Genomic DNA, 21,000 nt, shown 5'->3' on the forward strand with positions numbered 1-21,000 from the left:
CTATTGAGTACAGTGCCTGAGTCAGTGTCCATGCTGATTTTCTGTAGCAAACTTTATTTAATGAAAATGAAAATAAACTGAACGGCACAACTAGATTATTATTTAAAGAAATGAGTATACTACCATTTATGAAATGCAATATATTCCATGATGAAATTCCGCATGCACATGTATTAAAGATATATTGTTAACTGAAAAACAAATGACAGAATAATGCATTATGTAATCAAACTTCAACAACAGAAGATTTACACATATTCTATAATTTTGGCAATGTTGAGTAAACCTGCTACAAGTGTAGGGGATGAAGGAGGATGAAAACTAGCAGTTCTGCGGTAATTTGAGCTACACAATGAGACCCAATTTTTAAAAGAAATAGAGCAGAATTGAAAGAATATCTCCCAAATATTCTTGGTGGTTACATTTAGAAGTTTCAAGAAAGCAATTTATTCTTTGATAATTCCATACATGCATAACACATGTATGGAAGCCCTCTACACTCTAAACCTCATCCTCCCCAACCAACATAACCTCTTTGGACTAAACCCTGATATCGCGTGGATATCTTTATATTTTGCTTCATGACCCCCTGGGTATAACCTGAGCCTTTTTGGTGAACAAGGGCATGATGCTAAACATTTAAACACTAGTAAGACACCAGTGGCTACATCATCTTTTATTGTCCAGCACTGTCCTTAGTTACTGTGAATATGCAGGGTCAATATAATTTAGGGCCTGTTCAGATAGATGTAACTATTGCGACTTCCTGAGTCTCAAAACTGAATGCTCAGAAGACAACACCTCTCAGATCTCGTTACCTATTAATTAGCCCATGAAAGAAGCCAAGCCCTGAACATCACCTTATCTCTAAACTGGAAGTTATCTCCAATGGGTATTCATTTGAAAATAAAAACTTACTTTTCTCCAAGGGACTCTCACTGGGTACACAATTCAATTTTAAGGGTAGACTGCATAAAAAGCACTAAGGGTACTCAAAATTATCTTTGGAGAATCGTCTCATAATCCGTTAGGACATTTTCTTCACAATTTCTTTTCCTTTTTTAATTTGTTTAATCATCTATTAATGGTTACTCTGTATGATTTTGTATACATTGTTTTCTGGTTTTATGTTTCCTAAGAGTTCTCTAGTATGTTAATGGAAGGCTGGGTCCCTGTGTCTGTACCTGATTCTTTTGCCTTTTATTGGCTCTTTGCTATCTGCTTGTTTTGTTCTACTCCAGTTCATTAACATTTACTTTAATTTTGACCCTTGGATGATTTTTAGTTTTCTACTGAGAGTCAGAAAGAATGTAGATACAGGTGACAGGAGAGGTATAGAAGAAGGGGAGAAAGAGGGAAGAGGAACCGTAATAAAATATATTGCATAAAAAAGTCTAATTTAAAGAAAAGAATTTTAAAAACATACTTTCTATGGCCTGTCCTTTCCCTTTTCTCAAAGTCCTAACTAGTTTCATATCAAAAGTTTTAATCACTTTCCAACTCTCAGAAAGTGATTTGTTTACAGCCAATCTGGAACTGCAACTATGTGGGTTAAGTTTCTGCACGCTTAAAGTAATGCAGTAGGAGAGTCTTTAAATGCTTTCAGAGACATCAATCATTGAGGTACACTGGGTATTTCACATGATGCATGTTACAAATTTTCAATGGGAAGATATACATTTTTGATACTTCAGTTTTCATGAAACACTTCAAGATCAAATTAAAAGTTGTATGGGATATAATCATGGAATAGGTATGTTCCTTTGAAATCTTAACAATTAACCAAATAATACTAAAATACCATTAATAAATCAGAATATATTGTATCCTTTCAGTATAAAGACCATGCTGCAGATAGACGTGTTTCTGTTTTTTTTTTTTTTTGTTTTGTTTTTTTTTTTTGGGGGGGGGAGTTGGGAACCGAACCCAGAGCCTTGTGCTTGCTAGGCAAGCACTCTACCACTGAGCTAAATCCCCAACCCAATATATTGTATCCTAAGCCCATGTCAACATGGCAATTAAGAAATAGAAGTAGATGTGTATCATTGGATAAAAGCTGTTTCTGGAGAGGCATTATTTTATTTCTGGGACAATTTCACTTCGTTGGTACGTGGGATAAATCAAAGTCTGTTAATGAAGGTCTTGCTGTAAAAGACCATTCTTTCAGTAAGGGACTCTCAAAACCTGTTGTAAAGAGCGCTAACATTTCACTCAATCATCTGAAGCAATTTTGGCAATGTCTTTATAACACTAAAATGACTGCACAGGAGTTAGTCTTCATCAATATCTCTGCTTCAAGCAGAATACTCATTTCATTGTTGGCATAACAAAATTTCAAAATCAGTTTCATGTAAATTAGATGATGATGGTGGTGGTGGTGGTGGTGGTGATGAAGATGATGAAGAAGAAGTCAAAAAAGAACTTTTGGGACAGAAAACAAAGTCTATCCTATTTTCAGTGTTTTTCCTATCTTTAGTGTATATAAGATCGACAGTGAAAAATAATCTATAGTAAGTTCTATGTTGAGAAGGAAGAGGTTTAAGCTCATCAATAGTCGACAAACCACCAGAAGAGAAAGCAAGTTTTGTCATGAGGAATTTATAATTATTCTACAAGTAATCATTATCATAACCATAGCAATGAATCAGTTCAATTTTGTAAGGCAGCAAACTGACTTTCAGTGTTTAACTAATATACATAAAGTTATCATGGACAGAGTGCAATCCATGGCTGTCAGGACCAAAGCCCATGGATTTTAGATCTTGGTGTCCTAGGATATTTAAAATGAATGACATAATGAAGGCAATTTACAACCCTGAATGTCTTGCCATATAAGTCACAAAGACGCCATCCTACATGTTGTGTATCAGGTTAGACCTTTTTTATTCACATGTATTCAGAGTTTCAAAGATTAAAATGGTTGAGGTTAAGAAGAGGACATTTTTCAAGCTGTATTTACCTCTCTAGTGTGCAGTTTGGTTTTGGTGGATCATTAAACAGTGTTTAATTTTATTTTATTTGTACAGGTGATAAAATTGAACTGTACAGATTAATGACCCTCAGTTGGATATTTCCATAATGAAGACACCATGCACTGAACTAGTGTAACTACCTTTTTCATTGACTTTCCTACAACTAAGCAAAAGTTAGGATACTCTATTCTATTTTTAGGGGTAAAAAGTGACTTGCAGAGGATACAAAAAATCTTAATAGATTTTCAGAATTTTTTTATTTTAGAATTTTTATTTTATTTTATTTATTCTTCATACATATATAAAATGTACCTTGATCACACCTATCCTTAGCTTGGTTCTACTCTTTCCAAATACATTCTCTTTCCAGTTTCATGTTCTTTATATTTTCCATTAATCTTTTCTTTCTAATCCATTGGTTCACTGAGTACTGCCTACTGACATGTTCCCTAATCTTGTTGTTTTAATCATGTGCAGGACTTGTGCATACAAGTGTAGATGCACTGAGGCCATAGGTCCAATTACTGTGTCATGTCCAGATTGCTTTCTCTCTCTCCTCCCGTTCTTCCATCTCTTTTTCTTCAATGTTTCCCCAGCCTTATGCTCAGCATTCTTCTTCTAACGGTCTTAGGACTTGTACCCGTATCTGCAGTAATTGCTGCACAGTACACCTATACATTTGTCTGACCACAGCTCATGTAAGCTGTAATCTATGGACAGAAACAGTAAGAATTGGAAGGCAGTTTGACAACATGGCTATTTAGCAAAACAGGAATAGTAGGATCTTCTCTCTGGCCATCGGAGCAATGGGAAAATTTGACCGTGTTTATACTATGACATCTGACTTTCCTTCTATAGAAGAGGCTTAAAATCAAACAAATAGTAGTCTCCTATTTTCATAAGATTTAGATATTTGTCTTCATAATTCTGTTTTTTCAATCGGGACAATGATAACTAGCTTTATCAATATACATGCCAATGTTGAAATTTTGCTCTTTTCATGCTTAAGTAAAGATCTAGTGTCAGTATATGTTATTCATCCCATTTTGTAACATGGATATTGTGAAAACTTAGAAAATAATTCATTTAATGAAGGTATCACAGGAATATACACATAGATTCCTTCAGGTACATATTTCATCAGTGGTACTATTGAATCACAAGTGATTTCAGGTTTTAATTTTTATATTGATTTCTATAATAGCTATATTAAAATTTAGTCCAAGAAACTGTATACTAAGTTTCTCTTTTCCAGCGACACAGTATAAGTAATGTCATTTGTGTTTAAACTTCACCAATGATTTGTGTGTTTAGTATTTTTCATGTACTTTTTGATAATTATTGTGAAATTATTCTAACCATTTATTCAAATATGTAACATATTTCTGGAGAATAAGACATATTGGGTCTTATGTTATGGATATGATCGCTATGTCAGATAAAGATTTGGAAAAAAACATTCTTTTATCATGAGGTAAATTGCACCATCATTGCACTGATTCTTCTGCTAAGTAGTTTATATATATATATATATATATATATATATATAATATATATATATATATTAGGAATATCTATGGGAAATTGAAGGAGAGGAAAATGTATGACCAAAACTATGTTATATGTTAAATATATGGAATCCTCTGTTCCTGTATTTGTTCATGACAAAAAGCATGTTATTAAACGGGAATTTACTTTTATGTTCCCTAATACAGATCAATCCTCAACACTCAATCATATTTCAATTGCCTGCTGTCCTAGTGTATGATACATCTATGCCTGATTTCTGAAGAAAATTGCATTCCCAACCACTTATTTATGAACTATCCAAATAGAAGTCCACCAGTAGAGATTGGATTTAAGAGCACAGTAATAATTTAGTGTGAGACTGTAATCTAGGAGATTACTGTAAAATAAATAGCAAATTTAGTAATTATGTTTCTTAATTTACATGCCTAACTTTGCCCTCTCTATTGCCCCTTCCTCCCAGAGTCTCTGACACAATCATCTTCTCTCCTAAGATGATGACATGCCTAGGTTGCTCAAACTCTGAAATATCAAGTCTCTTCAGGATTAGGCACATCCTCTCCAACTGCAGTCAGATAAGCTAACTTTGTTTGGGAACAGATTCCTCAGTCAGGCTACAACTTGACTACAACAGGACATCCCCCACTCAAGTTTTTGTGGAACCCACATGAAGATTGATCTACATGTCAGCTCCATATGCACTAGGGCTTAGGTCCAGGCTGTGCATGATTTTCGGTTGGGGTCTCAGTCTCTAAGAGCTCTCAGTGGTCTAGGTTCATTGACACTGTTGTCTGCCTGGTGCTTTCCCATGGGATGGGTCCCTATTTGCACTGGCAATTCACTCAGTCCCTGATTTTCTTTTAGACTTGACAAAATGTCTGTAGAAAGTTTTGTGAGTGTACTTGTTTCTTTATCCCTCCACTGGTGGTCCTTCCTGACTAAAGGAGTTGGCCTATTCATGTTCCATATCACCAATGTAAGTGACATCTTAGGTCACCCCATTGATTCATTGGTACGTTCCTTATCCTAGGTCTCTTTCTCTTCCTGGAGATTTCCCCTAACTCCTCATCTCCATAAGTTCAAGATTTCCATTACTTCTCTTGCCTATATCTCCATATCTTCTGTCCCTTCCCACACGTAAGCCACTCTCCACTCCCTTCCTACTCCCATCCATTTCCTTCCCTCATTCTGCCTCCAAGACTATTTTATTCCCCATTCTAAGTGAGAGTCAAGCATCTGCACTTGGGCCTTTCTTCTTGTTTATCTTCTTTGGATCTATGAGCTTTGTGGAGTGTATCCTATAGTTTATGGATAATATTAACTTGTAATTGAGCAATTTCAACAACCCTGAAGAATTATATTTTTATAGGAGTATTCGACATTGAAATTTATAGTTCAGTATGAGTGAATGTCAGGAAGGGCAAAAATTAAGCAAAAGGCAACTTAAAACATAGATCAAATCACAAATTTTACCAGTTGATACTCTTATAATAATACTCTACTACCATAAGTAATTATTATCTTACAGGTGATTTTTTAAATGATACCAAAACTTGGCAGGCAAGTGATGTTTCTACCAAATAATTATGGATAGTATGACTAAGATTAAATAAGTTAAATAGATTGTTTTCATTTTCATATCACTTTCTGGCATTTTTCCTCAAACATGATGTATATTACATTAAATATTAAGGTATTAATTTTAAATTTTAATATTTATTTTAACCTAACCTATAAAGTAACTGGTTGCCTTATGTCATGTTTGTAAACATTCAACTTCATCCTTCTTTCCTCAGTACTTTTTCCCCACCACCACTATGTCCCTAACACTTGCACTATTCTGTCTGTGTTATTCTTACTTCTACATTCATACCGCACATGTTCAATAACTGCCAACCTATACTGTTTAAAACACTACTTTCTAGTTCATGAGACACATTCCAGTTTAATGAATTCAAACCACTCACAGCTTCACATAAATACAAGTATGTGAAAATGAGATTCTATTATCTACATGAGAAAGAACACATCGTATTTCCCTTTCTGAGTCTTTGTTACCTTTCTCGGAATATTTTCTAGTTACATCTATTTTCCTGAAAACATCATAGTTTCGTTTTCCAAGGGGTGAATGAAATACCATTGTGTATATTGTGTTAGTCTTTCCTTTCTACCTATCAATGAACATTCCTTACTATTCTCAATAAAAAAGCAATAGATTTCCTTAGGAATAATGATGAGAAAGCTCAGATACAGAAGTCAAGATTTATTACTGACAAACCAAGAAAAAATTTTTCAAAGATGAAATAATAACATATTTGTGTTTATAGTAATTAGAGATTTGTATTTTCATAAAAGTTATTGTATTCATAATACTGTATACTAATTAATAATGGAAAATATTTAATAATTTAGAGAATGTTTGTAAAATTGACAATCACTAAGTGATATTTCCACTAAAAATTAATCTTTTTATAATATATATATACATATATATATATATATATATATATATATAATTTACTTTCAAAATAAAGCTCATTAAGAAGTTACTGGAATAAAATTCAGTAACACAACCAAAGACCTGTTATATGAATGAACAGCAGTTTAGGTGTTATTGAATACCTCTCCAGTTAAATTAAGAGACTTAGAAGGAGTTAGCATTTTAATAGAAATTCACATGTCAAACAAGATACAATAAAATCCTGAAACTCTAGCCAGATGGTTACTATGCATTCCTATCTGCAAAGGTTTCTTCACACACATGGTACATGAAGAGTATGTATATATGAGAAATATATATTCATATTATCATTGTAACTTTCTTCATAAACCCAAGCAGACATGTATCTATTTTGTGGCTTACAAAGTATGTACAAAGTACGGCTTTTGATAATAACACTAATATTTCAAAACTATCATGTAAACATGCTAAGACCTTAATACAAAGGACAGAGGTTTCAGAGCAACCATAATTTTTTTTTTTTATTAACGAGTATTTCTTATTTACATTTCAAGTGTCATTCCCTTTCCTGCTTTCCGGGAAAACACCCCCCTAATCCCTCCCGCTCCCCTTTGTTATGGGTGTTCCCCTCCCCATCCTCCCCCCATTGCCGCCCTCCCCCCAAAAATCTAGTTCCCTGGGGGGTTCAGTCTTAGCAGGACCCAGGGCTTCCCCTTCCACTGGTGCTCTTACTACGATATTCATTGCTACCTAAGAGGTCAGAAACCAGGGTCTCTTAAGATGAAAAAGAAAAATTTTCTAGGTACACAGATATGCATAATGAAGTCCCCAGCTAACCAATACCAGAGGGGTAAAATTTATTGTCCTATATATTCCATAGAATACTCTCTCCCAGTCCGTTGTCCCTTAGCAGACTTTTTTCCTTATCTTTCTCTGTTTCTTATCTTCTCAGAGGAGGTTGTATTTCTCACAAAATTTGTTCAAATCATCAGATCTGGACTTCAATAAAAAGAAGCTGTATACTTTAGAGGAAAACCAATTAAAGGTTCTCATTTTTTATTGTGCAACATTTTAGATTAGATTTTGTATGCTTAATATACATCTATACCTTAGTCATTACCTTTCAAGATTGACCTGAAATCCACCATTCTAAATTAACAATGTGAAATCCCTTTAGCTAATCACAGAAAAACTTTCAAACTGTATTTACATAGGTTTATTTAATAAAAATTCAGCTTGTAGTTTAAGGAGAATAGTGATGGAAAACATCTTTTCATACATTTTAAGTGCCTTCACATTATTTTAAAGCTAAAATATTGCATTAGACTCAAGATAAAATTATTAACATCTTACTAAAATAAAATGAGATTTTTTTCTTTGTATACTACAGAAGTTGTAACTGAACTTTTTTCGAGACAGTGTTTCTTTTATATCCCTGGCAGTACTAGAACCCTATATTTCCGTTTCTCTGTAGACCAAGCTGGCCTTGAACTTAGAGTTCTACTGCCTTCCTCTTCTTACCCAGTGCTAAGATAAAAGGCCTGTGCCAGCACATCCAGTGCTTTCTTCATCTTTAACAAGGTCTTATTTGATTATATTCCAAATCATATGAAGTCACTTCCCTAGAAATATCTAGAAGAAATCAAATACCAACATCATATTTTGCACACCTAAATCCCTCATCCCGAGTTCCTGATTGATCTAGTAACCTAGCAAGCTCTCTGAGGGAACTGAAAACAACAAGTATTTGCTTTCATTACAGGAATAAAGAAAAGGCCGTCTCACTGCACAATCTCATGATATCATTGAAGAATTCTTCCAACATTACAAAGTGAAATCTCATAAGGAGCCCTGTATCTGAAGCCACAGTTCCTTATCTTGTGTTTGGTTTTGTACACTCTGACCACCATTTCATTATAACCAGGTTGAACCCAAAGGTATTCTCTGCCCCAATGATCCATTTCTATCATATTGTCATATTCAGCCATATTCAGTTAAATTTAACCATCGACCACACCAAAGTGAGGATTTATAAAATACCCAACAGAAACCTGGGAAGAAATGCTACAAAAATAAATTCATGCCTAATAAATAAACAAAATATCTCTTACTTGTTGTAACACAGCGTCTATCCATTTTCATTGTTTTGATTGGTTCTGGATATATTCACAAGCCAAGAAAATTGTATTTAAGCCAGGAAATAACTTGTGAGATTTAGTTCTCTCTGTTTATTATATAGACTATGAATACTAAACTTAGATATCAGTTCTTAATAGAAAGCAATTTTACATGTTGTGTCATTTCACTGTTTCTCAGACTTTTTTGTATAATTGAAAAAGTAGAGCTAAAGCCTGTTATTTTATATTTTTCTTAATACATTTCAATTTCTACTCTAATCCTGAATGCTAAGTCCAACTGGGATCTGATTATGTTTATTGGCCCCATACTTATTTTTCTTAAAATCATGAGGCAATAATTTTATATGCTAGAAAGTATACTTTTGGGAGGACAATTTACTGTAAATTTAGTTCATCCCTTTTCATTAATTTTGTCTGAATGACTTTATTATTTACTAAACTGTTTTAAATTTTTAGAAGTATTGTGTGGTTTTGTGTGTGTGTGTGTGAGTGTGCCTGTGTGTGGATAAATACCTACATATGTATATTTGATAATTCAAATATAATATGACAAGAGAAAGTTGCTTGAGTGTTATTGATAATTTATGGACACAGTGAATTTTTGTTTATGCTGTATATATAACCTTGAAAGTATGTACTGTATAATTTTTCAAAAGCAATGTTTAAATATGTATACTACATGAAGCATACTAATTGCAGTTTTAGCTATTTCCACACTAATTTTATCTCTTTAGATGTCTAGAAAGTAATACACGGAAGCATGAATCATCTCTTAACTCCAAATGTAGGTAGACTCAATGATATATCTTGCTTTTGCACATGATTGCTCACCTTTAGTTCATAAATTATATATTTAATTTGCTCTATTTATGTTAGAAAGTTGTGGCACATTGCTTTTGTAATGTGTGGCACATTGTATATATGTATTCGTTGATAACTTCCTTCTGTCAACAAACATTAAGAACAAATAATTTTTAAACATTATTACAAAATCTAAGATCATTCAGTTTCTTCCATAATCAAATAATAAAATGCATAAATATCAGAAGCATTTCCTTATTTTGACTATTAACAGAAGTATTTAATGTACCATTCCTATAAACATATTTTGATATTATCCATTAAAATATCTTCAAGGAGTAGTTTAAATATTAATGAAGGTAAGTATAATCAAATTGTTAGTATATTTGAATCACAAATGATGTCAGTATTTTACATAGCCAAATATGCATAAACATGTAATTTTAAAACTGGATTCCATAAACGTGAATTTATATATTTCCATTCAAAATCACATGGGCCTAACTTACACGCATTCTCACAATTACACTCTTACACACACAAACATGCATACATTCTTGTAATTACATACTTACACAGATATTCTTACATACATAAGCATAGGGAGCAAATGACCAAGCACCATTGCAGAAAGATGAGCTCCAATCTTTATTACATAAAGAAAAAAATCACTTCGACCCTTTTAATGCTAAGTGAATTAAACCCAAGTGTGTAAGAGAAAAGCCTTGTTCCTTTTGATAAGAGTAAGCCTGCATTGCTATTAAGAAATGACCTGTTCTGTCACATGGTAAGGAGAAACCAGACTGCACCTTCCGCTCTTTCCAGCTTCTTCTGTTTTCCTCATCTCCTCTGCATTCTGCAGATTGCCCTCTTATGTTACTTATAGTATCTACATTATCCCTCTCTACATTTCTTCTCAGCCCAGATATTTTTGGCTCTGTTCTACTAAGCTCCGTTCTCCTTAGCTCAAAGCTGACTTTTCAGCTCAGCCCCTCTCAAGCTCAGTCCATCTGTCTCTGTCCTTCCAGTTCAGTCCTTCTCTCTCAGTCCTTCTTTGTGTTTATTTCTTTCTCCTCAGCATTTAAACATATTTCAGAATACATGATCACATGTTACAAAGTTCATCTCTAGTTCATATGAAAGATCAAAGCATAAATTGAAATACAATTTACAACCGAGAATTTTTACATGAATATTTATCAGGAGTAATTATCTGGCTAAACATTCATCACCAGTGTCAGCTCTATAGGTTCACTGAAGGTCTAAAACCATAGTTGATAGAGAAGTTATTTACAGATAAACCTAGTCAATATCTTATCATCTGTCCTTGCACCTGTAACAAATCATTTCTTCTCTTTTTATGACTCTTGATAACTGTTTTACAACCTTGTTAATGGGTTCTGAATAGGAGAAAGTCTGTTTACTATCTCAGAAGAATTAACTGGTGACACCTGGTAGACTGGCAGAGTTCTCACTGCAATTTTGACTATAAAAAGAGACTTCTAGCAGTCCCACTATGAAAGAGCTTAATAACCATTGATATAATATTAGAAATTATTGTAGGATCATTATTAAGGGTAAAGAATTCATCTATTTGTCTGTATAGCATCACTACAGGACAGTACAACTTCGTAGCTCTGCAGAGATCTCCTCCAAAGGGGTGTGCTCTTACTCAATGATTGTTATATATTTCTAATAATAACAACAGTAATAGCATTTCAATAGCAGGAAAATTTCCCAAAATGTATCCCTTACAGCCTTGCTTAATAAGGGCAAACAAGTTGTGGACTATAAAATAATCCAAGGCTGTCCATCTGAGGATGACCACCTGCTAGTTATTAGCTTGTCCTCTTATGGCTCCTGACACTTTCCTCTCAGTCCCACATGGTACCTTCTCCAAAACTGACAATAACATCCATCACGAAACATGCCTCAACAGATACAAGAAGATTGAATTAATTCCATGCATCCTACAAGATCATTACAGACTAAAAATTGTCTACAATAACAACAAGAACAACCAAAGACCGACTTATACATGGTAGCTGAGGAATGATTTACTCGAGGAGAAGTTATTCAAATAGAAATAAAGAAAAAAAATTAAAGACATTCTTGAATTTAATGAAAATGAAGGCCTAACTTGAGAATACAAAAAAGCAATGCTAAGAGAAAAACTGATAGCTCTGAGACCCTCAACAAAGACACAGGAGCTATGATACACTAGCAGTTTGACAGAACACTTGAAATCTCAGAACTAATAAAATACAAATACACCAAGAGGACTAGACAATAGGAAATATTCAAACTCCGGACTGAAATCAACCAAGTAGAAACAAAAGGAATTATATAAAGAATCAAGAAAACCAGGAGCTGGTTCTTTAAAAAAATCCAGAAGACAGGTAAATCCTTAGTATTCAAATTAAAAATAACAAAATCATAAGTGAAATAGAGATATAACCATAGAAAATGAGAAAACTCAAAAATTATCAGATCCTACTATAAAAGCCTATACTTAACAGAACTGGAAAGTAAGGATTAAATGGATAATTTTCTAGACAGATACAAGGTACCAAAGTTGAATCACGATCAGATAAGCCATCTAAATACTCCCATAACTCGTAAAGTAGTAGAAGCAGTCATTAATTGTCTCCCAACAGAAAGATCCCTGGACCAGGAAGGTTTAGTACAGAATTCTCTCAGAGATTCATAAAACACCTAATACCAATATTCTCCAAACTATTCCACAAATTAGAAATAGAAGGAACACTACACAATTCCTTCTCTGACGCCACAGTTATGCTTATAAGTAAAGCAAACAAAGACCCAACAAAGAAAGATAATTTCAGATCATTTTTTTCATGAATTTCCTTGCAAAAATTCTCAGTAAATTTCTTGCATGCAAATTCCAAGAACACATCAAAACAATGATCCATCATGATCAAGTATGCTTCATCCCAAAGATACAGGGATGGATTAATATACAGAACCTAATAACCAATCAGTCTAATCCACTACAAAAACAAATCAATGAAAAAAAAAAAAAACAAGCAATCATCTCATTAGATGCTGAGAAAACATTTTATAGAACCTAACCCTTCATGGTAAAACTCTTGGAAATATCAGAAATTCAAGTACCATACTGAAGAACAGTAAAAGCAATATACAGGAAACCAGTAGCTAACATCAAACTAAATGGAGAGAAACTTAACACAATCCCACTAAAATCAGAAACTAGACAAGGACACACACTCTCTCCCTACCTTTTCAATATAGTATTTGAAGTCCTAGCCAGAGTAATTAGACAACAAATGGAGGTAAAGAGATAAATATTGCAAAGGAAGTATTCAAAATGTCACTATATGCAGATTATGTGGTAGTATATTTAAGTGACCCCACAAATCCCACAAGTGAACTTCTAAGCCTGATAAACAACTTTGGCAGAGTGACAGAATATAATATTGATTCAAACAAATAAGTAGCTTTCCTCTACTCAAAAGAGAAATAGGCTGAGATAGAAATTACGGAAATGACACCCTTGACAATAATAAAGAAGCTTATAAAATAACTCAGATTCACTCTAACCAAGCAAGTGAAAGATATATATGACAAGAAAACAAGTCTCTGAAGAAAGAAATTGAAGATCTCAGAAATTAGAAAGAACTCCCAAGTTCGTGTATTGGCAGGATTAATATTGTAAAAATGGCCATTTTACCAAAAGCAACCTATAGATTGAATGGATTCCCCATCAATATTCCAAATCAATTCTTCACAAACATAAAAGTGAAAGTTTTCAAATTTATTTGCAATAAAATAAATCACAGGATAGAGAAAATTATTCTGAAAAAAAAATCATTTTGGAGAAATCACCATCCCTGAGCTCAAGTTGTATTACAGAGCAATTGTGATGAAAAATTGTATTGTATTGGTATTGAGACAGGCAGGTAGATCAATGGAATAGAATTGAAGATGCAGAAAAGAACCCTCACAACTTCATTATTGACAAAGGATCTAAAATCATTCAGTGGACAAAAATTGTGCTGTTTCAACTGAAGGACAGAATGTAGGAGAATGCAAATCAATACATTCCTATCTCCTTGTACACAGCTCAAGTAAAAGTGGATTAAAGACCTCCAAATAAAACCAGAGAAACTGAAACTAATTAAAGAAAAAGCAGGGAAAACCTTGAACACATTGGTACTGGGGAAAATTTCCTGAATAGAACACCAATTACTTTTGCTCTAAGATCAAGAATCGACAAATAGAACTTCATAAAATTTCAAAGTTAGTGTAAAGCAAAGACCACTGTATTTAGTTTCATACAGCAACATACAGATTGGAAAAAGATTTTACCAATCCTACATCTGATAGAGAGCCAATATCCAATATTTACAAAAAACTCAAGGAGAAGATTTACTCCAGAGAATCAAATAACACTATTTAATAGTGGGCTACAGTTCTAAACAAAAATTCTCAACTGATGAATATTGAACAGCTGAGAAGCACCTAAACTAATATTCAACATCCTTAGTCGTTGGGGAAAACCAATTTAAAACAATCCTTAGATTCTACCTCATACCAGTCAGAATGGCTAAGATAAAAAATCAGTTGACAACAGACTCTGGCAATGGTGTGGAGAGAAAGGAACACTCTGTCACTGTTGATAGTGCAAGCTCTTTAAACCACTCTGGAAACCAGGCTGGAGGTTCTGCAGAGAATTGAGCATAGTATTTACTACCTGAGGACCCAGCTGTACCATTCGATGGCACATACCCAAAACTTGCTCCCACCTACAACAAGGACACGTGCTCCACTATGGTCATAGCAGTCTTATTTATAAAAGAGAGAAGCTGGAAAGAACCCAGATGTCCCTCAAAATAGAAACAGATTCATATAATGTGGTACATTTACACAATGGTTTGATACTCAGCTGTTAAATAGAATGACTTCATGAAATTCATAGGCAAAAGGATGAAATCAGAAAATATCATCCTGAGTGAAGTAACCCAATCACAAATAAAGGCACATAGCATGTACTCACTAGTAAGGGGGTACTCTCTAGAATGTCCCAGGTACTAGGGATGCGACACGTTCCCCGGACCCAACAGTGATGACATTAGCCAACATACACAACAGTGATATTGAACCTGAAAAACCACCTGCAGTAGATAGACATAGCCCCCAGTGCAAGGATGGGACCAGTCACCCAGCTCTTATTAAAGCAGAGTTATCCCTGTCTAATGAAAAGGCAGGGGCAAAAATGGAGCAGAGGCTGGAGGAAAGGCCTTCCAGAGATCTGCAGACAACAAACCGGACACTGTTGCTGTTGCTGAGATGTGCTTGCAAACAGGAGTCTGATATGCCTGTTCTCTGAGAGGCTTTGCCAGGAAAGCCAACCATTGAACTGAACCTAGAGATCCCAATGGACGATGTAGGGGAAGGGATTTAGAATCTGAAGGGGATTGTAATTAGAGGTAGAACAATGATTTCAATTAACCAGACCCCTCAGAGTACCCCTGGCCCTAACCACCAACTATAGAATATACATTGTCTGGTACCCTACATATGTAGCAGAGAACAGCCTCAACTCACATCAGTGGAAAGGGAAGCACTTGGTCCTTTAGATGCTTGATGTCCTAGAGAAGAGCAATTCAGAGAACAGTGATTCTAGATGGGTGAGGCAAGAATGATTGGGAGAGTTGGGGAGGCACCCTCTTAGAAACAAGGAGGAGGAGTATGTGGTGGATGGAGTTTATTAACAGGATCTGGAAACGGGTTAATATTTGAAATGAAAACAAATACAATGGTTAATAATAATAATAATAATATATATTATATTATTATTATTATTATTAAGAGTGGTATTTTCCATACATTATTTTACTGCTCAGGTTAGCTTGGAATACTTAGTGTTCCCTAGATGCATATTTCTTCCTACAGTTCCTGATTGCTTGTTTCTCTGAGGAGTGTAGCCTTAGATCTTTCTCTTCATTCAAAGAAGGCATGACACTTAACTCCTTTCTCCAAGCAAGGGTGATTGTAGATATGTCTGTAAAAGGCGGGAGGCATTTGCACAATCTAATTGGGGATCACCAAAAGAATTATTTAAAAGAAAAGTTTGTAATGCAAACAGTTGTATTCAATCAGCTTACCAGTATTGAAAGCATCCCAGGATTTCTAGCCAGGCAACTGCGTAAGATATCAAGAGGCATTTAGAATTTCAATACATGTGACTAGAAAAAATACATTCCATTGTGTAGCATACTCAATATTTCAAAACTATCATATTGGAAAGAATATTAAGAGCTTTAGGACAAGAAAAAATAGTGATACATCTAGGCAGAAGCATCACAGTAACACCTGGAAGTCACATGGAATTCTAATATCAATCCCATGCATTCTATGCTCTATTCACATCCTCACACGTTCATTCCGTAACACAGTCAACCAGTGATTTTCTAGTCCCTGCAGTCTCTGAGGAGCAAGGGTCTGGATCAGCCTTTCCCATTTGCTTATGATGTTCCAAGACACATCACTGCACCACTGATGGCCTCCAGTTAGAGCGATTTATCCTGTTGTAATATTCGCTTGACCGCACAATGTCCTAAGCACCCCTTTCCCTTTCCATTCATGTTGCTCCTTCCAGAATCCCTTATCTCGGCCCCTGACAGAGAGCAGATAGCACTCTGGACTCAAAGGAAGAGAGTCGATAGGGTTCCTCCTCAATCAGAAAGCTTGGATGATCGCGCCGCTACTACAAATACTGACAAGTGAGGCAGCTCCTGACTAGTCCGTGCAGACCTCGCGACTGCAACGTGCAGACCTCGCTATTGCCCCACGCAGACCTCGTGACTGCCCCAGCAGACCTTGTCACTACCCCGTGCAGACATCGAGACTGCCCCTTGGAGACCTCGCAACTGCCCCATGCAGACCTTGCGACTTCCCCGTGGAGACTTCGCAAGTGCCCGGTGAAGACCTCGCAACTGGTCCGTGCAGACCTCGCTACTGCCCCGTGCTAACTCGAGGACAGCCCCTATCCAACTTTGTTTCCTGAGATCAAGGTTCACTCGAGATTCCCCTGCTTTTCTTTCTGGACTTGTCCACAGTTCTCGGGAGAGAGACCCATACTCAAAGGATACAGCTCAACTGATGTTCACCAAGACTCACCTCTGGGCAAGTACATTCACTGCCCCTTACGTGGTAGTAGCCCATTCACGATTTCTTGTTCAATTTTCTTAACGACTAAACAGCCAGATGTGTGGAGAGAGGCCAGCGAGCCTCATCCGGGACTTTACCCTCTGATCATGCACTGCCGATTTCCCAGCCTCCACAGCCTGGAAGCCCCTTCAGTGTCCCCCCAAGCAGATTATAACACCGGACTCCAATGTGGGAAGCACTTCTAGGGTTCCCAGCCTCCGCCACCTGAGACTGCCTTCAGTGTCCCCGAACCAGATTACAACATCATTCCTCAATGGGGGAAGCACTTGAATAGCAGAGACCCGAGCAAGTTTGCACCTCCAGGACTACTTACATGGACTCGGCACAAGTTCAGGTGCCCAAAACCCTATGAAGACCAGAGATTCAAAAAATCTGATGCTCGTGTTAAAGAAAACCTACAGAAACTCAAAGATCATATAAAGGCTTCAGTCAGTAAGAGGGCCCTAGACCCCAAGAGGTAACTGACTGAGAACAAGAAATGGACAGTTCCACTTCCTCTGAGGGTTCCTTGGGGCATGAGTAATCCACTGACCAAGGATAGCAGATCACTGAGTAACACACTGACCAGGGATACCAGAAGATCTGCTTTACATCCTGCTACTAGAAAAAAGAGTGGCCTCATCTTTAGTGCCCATTCTTGGGAAGATGAAAAAAAAAAGCGGGTTATGTCTACTGGGTTTGAAAAAATCTGGACTTTGACGAGTTGGTAGCCAGAGTGCCTGCAACATCTACAAACCACAGTGCTGGAGAGAACAGTGAAAGTTTCAGAGAAAACCACACTGTACCTGGGCCACCTTCTGCTGACTCTTCTACTGACAAACTGGGCCAGGTAATATTCACACACATTCCAGGTTCCCAACATCATTCCCTATCTAGACATGGAGAACTTGGATCTCCCATTTTTCCCCAAGATGTTCCTATCCACCCAGGACTTTCCGGAAATAACCAAATGTTTCCAATATTCAATAGGGTTTTTCGACATTTGTCCAGGTGTCCAAAATTCTTCCCATTGATCCTTAACAGAAAATCATATGTTCTCCTCTTCCAGAAGGAGTGTTTTTTTTTTCTTCTATTTTCATTAACTTGCAAATTTATTATTTACATTTCAAATGTTATTCCCTTTCTAGGTTATAGGTTAACATTTTCCTAGCTCTTCCCACTCAGCTTCTATAGGGGTGTTCCTAACCCGATCCACCCCCATATTACTTTCCTTCACTGGGGGTTTAGTCTTGGGAGGACCAAAGTCTTCCCCTTCCACTGGTGCCACTACTAGGCATTCAGTGATACCAATGATTTTGGAGTCCCGGGTTAGTTAATGTATAGTCTTTGGGTAGTAGCATGTAACCACTAATGAAGACAAGACAATTCTCTAGATTTAGAGAGATGGAGTATGTAAAGGTTTCCACTGTGTCACAAGAGACTCTCCTGGAAAAGGCACTCTTGAAACTGGTCATTATAAGGAAAGCTGTTCAGCAGGTAGGACATGGAGGTTCTCAGTGACATCATCATCATTAGGTCCTTCCCGAAAAATCTCTTGTAACCTGGAGAGCCCTAGCTCCTCTGTGAGGTCAGAAGTGTTGTTGTGACACCACCTGCTTCTCAGATATTCCTTCAGTACATCTAGGGTTTGTAACTGGCCTTTAATTCAGAGTAAACAGCCATTTTTTAGGGAGAGCAAAGAGGATGAAAGGATCCGAGATGAGGAGAAGGAAGCTGCCCTTCTGTCATGGTATAAAAAAGGAAGAAATACATGGTCCACTGGAGAGCTCAGTGAATCCTGGGTAGGTGTTTAGTGTGTTCCCTGAACAGACAGCCTTGATCTGACCCTTCCACATATGGGAATCAAGAGCTGTGAGCCTCTCAGAAGCATCTGGACTTCCCTGTTCTTATGGTTCCTGGAAGTCAGAGAGTTTATATCATTAATTTCTTTATTCCCAAAGCCAAGGGTTGGGAAGGGCACAGTTGATTTCCTGAGAGCTCATGGACTTTTCTCTTTTTGAAAAGAAGAAAAAGGTCCTAAGGAAAAAGGGAGAGACAGGAATTGTGTCCCTAGCTCAGAGAAAACTCCTCCATGGTTTGGATACCTATATTGCAGTTTGTGTCTGACACTGATATCTGGGAGAGAGAAATGCTTCTAGTTGAGATTTCATCATCTGTCTTTCACTAGTATTACTCTGATTACCATTCCCTTACAGTAATCCTTTAGATTTCAATAGGTGAGATTAGGTAGCAGTTTCTTTTACTTTTTCCATTTTTTTTATTTTTTGGCAAAATTCATTGCTTATTTAATTGGATATTTCTATATTTACATTTCAAATGTTATTTTCTTTCCCAGTCTTTTGTCAATATGAGCCCTAACTGACCCCTCTCCCCTTCTTCTATAACCTCCCATACTGCACCTTGACATTCCCTTGAACTGGGAGTCAAACCTGGAAAGACCAAGGGCTTCTCCTTCTATTGGTGCCCAACAGGGTCATCCTCTGTTACATATGCAGTTGGAGCCATAATTCTGTCCATGCACAAAATATTGGGTTAGTACCAGAAATCTCTGGTTCTTTGGCATTGTTTTTCTTATGTAGTTGAAAGCCCCTTCAGTTCTGTTTGGAGCGACACTCTTGATGCCCTCCACTGTTGATGATATTATTATGGTTAGAATTTACTATCACTATTTTCATGGAAAATCCCCACCAAGCTGCAAAATAGTAATACACATTTGGTGGTAAAGAAAAAATAATACTATTTTAAAGTTGTCCTGCTGACTAATAATATGACAAACCTGTGACATTTCTGATACTTTGTGAACATCACCTTATTACCTGACCACACCAGTATTGTATGTTGGTCCTTGGTAAATGTTTCTTACTTTTCCCTGCCCTCTGTTACCCCTGTTATGGTATAAATTCAGCCTTGGAGGAAAATAAAATTGCCGCCCTGGTCAGACTCCTGTCTTAACGTCATTATTTGTCCCAAGAACCCTTGTCCCAATTCTATTCCAGGCACCCTCTGATCTCTCACTTACAAAAGGCACCCAAGTTGCGGCTCTTTGAAGGTGTCCTGGAGGAGAAAGTCTTTCCCTATTAATAGGCTGGTCTGTCTTCTTTGTTTGTGGACGACTTTGCTCCTTCTTGGACCTTTGGCTCCCACCCCTAACCCCCTCCCAGAGCTATTGCTGAGTGATGGGACAAGCATTCTACTCTCATCTTTTGTGACAGGACACAGAGAATAGGGCTATGGGGTCTTAAAGCACTTTGGTGCATCACAGGGACTGTGCTCCCTCCAGACCACAATTGGTTAAGAGATCAGAGGTAAGCTTGAGCAAATCTGTGTTTTGTGTTCTGTGTTACTTTCTGTTTTGTCTCGGTGTCATGTTTCGCCTTTGTTTCATGCTGACTTGTGTTGTATGCCCCGCTGTCTGAAGGGTTTGAGTCCCAACTGGAGAAGTTTTAGAGTCCACTTGGTGGTCGCTATTGGTCCTGTAAGGGGCTTATGGCTGTGACAGGTCGACTTGCTTGTTGTCACAGGCCATAGGCCCTAGAGGATGCTCTAGGAGGAGAAAGGAATATAGAGGACACTCTAGAGTCACATTGGGAGGTGGGATCAGATGTTCTGCCTCATCCCAGAAACAGCTAAGGTTAAGCTGCATTTTGGGCCAGGTATTGAAGGTAATGGGCATCTGTGGAATTCACTTATAGAATGCTTTTTCTTGGTCTTGTTTGTCTAGTTTTTTTCTTTGGTATTGTCGAGTGTCTTTTTTGCTGTTGTTTCATTTTTGGACTTGGACTGATGATAGTGTTTGAAATCATGGAACTGTTTGCTTTCTTTCTCAAGAAGTTTTACTTGGTCTACTTGGTGCTTAACTTGGAAATAATTTGCTTGAGAGAAATTG

Source organism: Rattus norvegicus (genome assembly GCF_036323735.1).
Source record: "Rattus norvegicus strain BN/NHsdMcwi chromosome Y unlocalized genomic scaffold, GRCr8 chrY_unlocalized_23, whole genome shotgun sequence".
NCBI lineage: Eukaryota > Metazoa > Chordata > Mammalia > Rodentia > Muridae > Rattus > Rattus norvegicus.